Source organism: Asparagus officinalis, chromosome 4 (assembly GCF_001876935.1).
Source record: "Asparagus officinalis chromosome 4, Aspof.V1, whole genome shotgun sequence".
Taxonomy (NCBI): domain Eukaryota; kingdom Viridiplantae; phylum Streptophyta; class Magnoliopsida; order Asparagales; family Asparagaceae; genus Asparagus; species Asparagus officinalis.
In genome coordinates, this window is record NC_033797.1 from 25,078,300 (window position 1) to 25,083,301 (window position 5,002).

A 5,002-nucleotide genomic window follows, 5' to 3' on the forward strand; every position below is an offset into this window, starting at 1 on the left:
AAGCCGATGCTAGATGGCTTGCTCGTTGAAATTGCATTATTGTCTATCTTCGATCTTGGTAGAAAATATTCTTCTCATGTGTGATATGGTAAGTTTCCTCAAAGCACCCCTAAAGATGAGGAATGGAATATTTAGGATAAAGAGGAGGAATACCCTGACCTGCTACCATGCTTGAGAATTGAAAGAAGCAAAACTTTTAATTTTCTTTTACGTACTACTAAAGAAATTTTCATAGTTCGTAAATCAATTTGACCCATGATATCTATTTGACAGCAGAAGTATTGAGGTATTTTGTATAAATTGGTGCATCACAGTAATTGATGCTAGGGAAGTGTTGTATGTTTGCACTCTATGCTAGGTAGGGAAGGCAATTTTTGCCCATACCCATTTACCCACCTTGCCCGCCCATCATTTGGCCCACCCAAAACCCACCCATTTAGTTATATGGGTCTAATCGGGCGGGTTCATCTCAAACTGTACTAAATGGGTATTAAATGGGCGGTGGCTATTCACCCATTTACCCGCCCGCATACCCAAAACCAAAACCCGAAGTGTTCATTTGCCAGGCGTCGTATTCCCAAAACCAAAACGAAAACGAAAACCCTTCTCATTTCTCTCTCCTTCTTCATCTCCACCGCCACCACCGCCACCGCTGTCGCCCCTGCCGCCGCCTGAAACTCAACCCTAATCTCTCTCTCTCTCTCGGATCTTCTTCTTCATCTCCGCCGCCACTGTCGCCACCGCCGTCGCCGCTGCCGCGGCCTGAAACTCATTGAGGTAACCCTAATCTCTCTCTCTCTCTCTCTCTACCTTTCATTGGTTTTTACCTTTTTTGAAAAAATCAGAGATCGATTTTGATCTAAGAGAGGAAGCTAAGGCCATTGCCGAGTTCACCAACACTTGAAATCGCACTAAGGTAAAATCCGCCCATGTGATCTTCAAATAGGTTTCGCTTGCTAAGTGTTAGATGAAATGCTCTATAGACTTTTATTTATTTATTTATCAAAACTCAATGTTTTTTGCATTTCGATTTTTGTTATTCATTGTTCTAAATTATTTTATGAACCATATCATGCACTATTTCATGAATAGTTGCTTATTTTCACGACTTTAGTAAAAGTTTATAACTTTTCGATTAGGCAGATTGTTGTGATTGTAGCCTCTCCTGTCGAATTTTCCTCTGTTTGTTCTAATTGCAAATTTTGTAATAAATTGATGAAATATAAGTCATTTGCTAGCAATTGTGATTAATACGAACAAGACACAATAAATTGGTAAGGACTAATCCTATTTTTGATTGAGCTTGTAATCAGGTCATGGTTGCACTTTGTATACAATTGTGATAAATAGAAAAGCAAAATTCAGTTATATTTGCTTCATTGTGGTTTCCGTTCTCTGTTAGAATATCATCAAGACTTATATCCTTATATTCGATTTGATGCTGCAATACACAAATTCTCTGTTAACATAACTGAATTTCTAATATGATAATGTTTAGTAATTTGATAACAAATTTCTTTTTTACCTTGAGGAAGTTCTTAACTATAATTATGCTGTCCTCTTGTTTGGCTTGCATAGCTTCTCTAAGCGCGCTGTGCTTTAACCTTAGTAGCTGGGATAACGTTCGGGTTCGGAATGTAAAACCTTGAGTCCTATACTCTTATTACACAATGCACTAACTTCTCCAAATAGATCTCCTGTGCCTAGGGATCCTACCACTTGTTCATTTTCCTCTTTCCTCTTCAGAGTATATAATTTCCACTTCACCTGAAACGATCACATAGACATCGTCTGGTGCTTTGTTTTGCATGATAACATCTTCTCTAGGTGGAATGTATTCAGCTTTCATCTGTGTAACCTGATCCAAATCCAAATATCATTTTGATCGTTATTTTTACTTTTACCTTCTAATTGAGTGAACTCTTATGTATAAATGCATATGTAGGCTTGTTTGCATATGCACATACGTACATGAACCACACACATAGATAGGGGACTGTTACAGGAGTAATAGAAAGGATGGATAAGTGTTGTTTTAATGGTTAATTTGTTAATCACTAGCTTACAATGATCTTCTTCCTTTATCTCATAGAGAATCCTAGCACCCTATTGTTTGCGATAAATTTGTTTTCCCTAAACAATCTTTTATACTATGGCTTGTTTTCCAGCAACGTCTCCTTATACTTGACAACTTATGTAAGATGATATAGCTCAAGAAAATATTTGTACCCTTGTGAATTGCCACCTGAAGATTACAAACATCTAATCTTTGATTGCCAATATTCTGAACATGTTCGGAGGGATGTTATGAGTTGGATTGGCTTCAGGAGAAGAAGTTATTCTTGACCTCAAGTGACTAACTAGTTTGCTTAGCAATGGAAGTCAGATAAGTTTGCACATAATGTTAAAAAGCTAGCTCTTGCATCTATTGTGTACTGTATTTGGATGGAAAGAAATAGAAGGGGGTACGTGCAAATACTAAGATGAATCCAGATCAATTGGTGAAAAATATAAAGGTTATTATGCTGACGTCTCTATGTCACTGTAATAAATATATCTAGATTTAGATATGGATATCTTCATGAGGAAAGAATTCTAACCAGAAGCAAGAGCATTTCCCTTGAAACACCTTTAACTAGCTAGACATCCTTAACAACTGGCAAGAAGAGCTGCTCACAGATGCTTTTGCATATAGTTTTGGGTAGCTGATCCATCAATTGCTGTTGGTTTAATCTCTCAGTTCATGACTAGCAATGTATAATTGTATTGATATGAGAATTCCTTGCATTTTCTGCTTCCTTCTGTACGTGAAATTTTCATCTTTTGAGTCCTTTTGCTTCAGTATTTTTTTTTGTTATAACATCTCAGTTAGTGAAAGACAGGTCTTGTTTTCTAGTATATTTATTAATATCTCATTTAGTGAAAAGTTTGATGACATTCCTTTTGGCACTTCATATGAGTATATGAATGATGACCATATGTGATGGAATATCTAAGGATGTGTACTACAAGCGACACTTCTTGCAACATTCATTTACAATTTCCATGTTGGATTTAACAGGAATTGAGGCTAGAGGTTTCATTTTTGGCCCTCCGATTGCACTAGCAATTGGTGCAAAGTTTCAAGACTAATATCCGCTGCTAGGATGAACATATTATGTTAGTTTGACCAATAAAAATAATTAGCCCTTATGTATTTTGCTTCTGGTTACTTGTGGAAGAACTCGAACTCTAGGTATAATCACACACTATGGCCTTGATCAAATTAGACAACTTTGTTCGTTATTGGGTGCATCTGTTTCATGTATTGTGGCACAAGATGAAATTTCCAGTTGCTTGTTATAGAAAAGAGAAACATAATAAATTATTCATGGTTTTTATGCTCTGTTTTCATACAAAGATATTTATCCTTAACGTAATTGAACTGGTTGTTTGCTTGTATCTTTCAGGATGATGAGGTGTTACAATCTAAGAAAACTAATCTTGCTTTGATTTTCGACATTTATGATGAGCCTTGGGTAGTGTAAGATGATTGTTGAGAGGCTTGGTGATTATCTCAATGAAAAGGGATTTTATGTTTGTTGTGTTTCCTTTTTCTATTCGGGTTTGGTGTGGTCCCTCGCATTGCAATACTTGAAATGAATAATTGTCAGTTCAACAATTATGTGGACTCTCGTGAGGGGTTTGATGTTTGGTTAATGTGTTTGTATGATCCCTATCCATCAAAATTATGTCTGTATTTTTCCTTTGATTGAGGTTATTGTGGTATTTTAAGGCGAGTTGTGATGCTTATTCATAAGACGGGTTTGCACGTTCGAAAAATTGTGCTCTATTTGAATTTCTTTTTGATGTGGCATAAGTGGCTTCCTGTGGCATTGGTTATCGCAATAAACAATGTATATCATTTTGCAGGTGATGTATTCTTTCAGTTCTTTGCGCTTGGCATAGTAAAAAAAAAAAAAAAAATACATGATTGGTAATTTTAATGCTATCTCGTTCAATATGTTCATGCTATTCCTGAATGAGTTATGTACATGCATGTGCATATTTTGATAATTCAAAAAGTTTACAAAAAGACTCCTAAATTTTGCAAAAAGCCCCTAATAGTTTACAAAAAAAATCCTAAAACTTTACAAAAAACACCCTAAAAGTATTATACATATATAGCTATTATAGTTAAATGGGCAAATGGGCGACCCATTTATTAAATGGGTGGGTAAAAACCCGCCCATTTAGAAAATGTTAAATGAGTCATAAATGGGTAAATGAGCAAAATATGCCCGCCCATTTATGACCCGCCCATTTAATACCCAAACCCACCCATTTAACATCCCTAATGCTAGGGAAGTGTTGTATGTTTGCACTGTGAAAACGGCGAAGGAATTGTGAAAAACGTGAAGAATAACCCAAAACAGACTCCACCACACCCTGGTGTGGTGTCTGCCATGGGTGTGGTAGAATCTGTCCTGCACCACACCCTCTGCCACACCCACGGTGCAGGGTGTGGCAGAATCTGTCCTGCACCACACCCTCTGCCACACCCATGGTGCATGGTGTGGCAGACTCGTTTTTAGAATCCCAATCAGTTTGGGATTGTGTTTTGCTATAAATAGAGACACGTTTTTTAGGTTTCCTAGGCTTGGTTTAGGCTTTGATTAAGCATTGATTGGGGGCTATTTGGAGCACAAAAGAGTGAAAAATCCACCCCCCCTTGCCCCGTGGACGTAGGTAACTTGCCGAACCACGTTAAAATTGGTGTTTTGTTTGTGCATTGATATTTGGTTCGTTTGGCTCTCTTGGATTGGCGTTTGGTTTGGTTCCTCGACACAGCACCAGGCACAACAAGTGGTATCAGAGCTCGGGCAACGCTTGGGAAAAAGATGAATCGAACGGCGTGTGGTGTGATTAGGTCTTGTCTCACTCAAGATCTAAAGTATGATGTGATCAATGAGACTTCTGCAAAGAAGATTTGGGAGATCCTTGAGAGCAAGTATTTGACCAA

The 5,002-nt window shown here is 37.5% G+C and overlaps 1 long non-coding RNA gene across 1 annotated transcript; it reads left to right on the forward strand.

Annotated features, from left to right (window-relative positions):
- LOC109836994 lies at positions 436 to 3,822 on the forward strand. Its single transcript, XR_002246146.1, has 3 exons — positions 436 to 777; positions 846 to 916; positions 3,450 to 3,822. It is a non-coding gene; the product is annotated as an uncharacterized LOC109836994 (long non-coding RNA).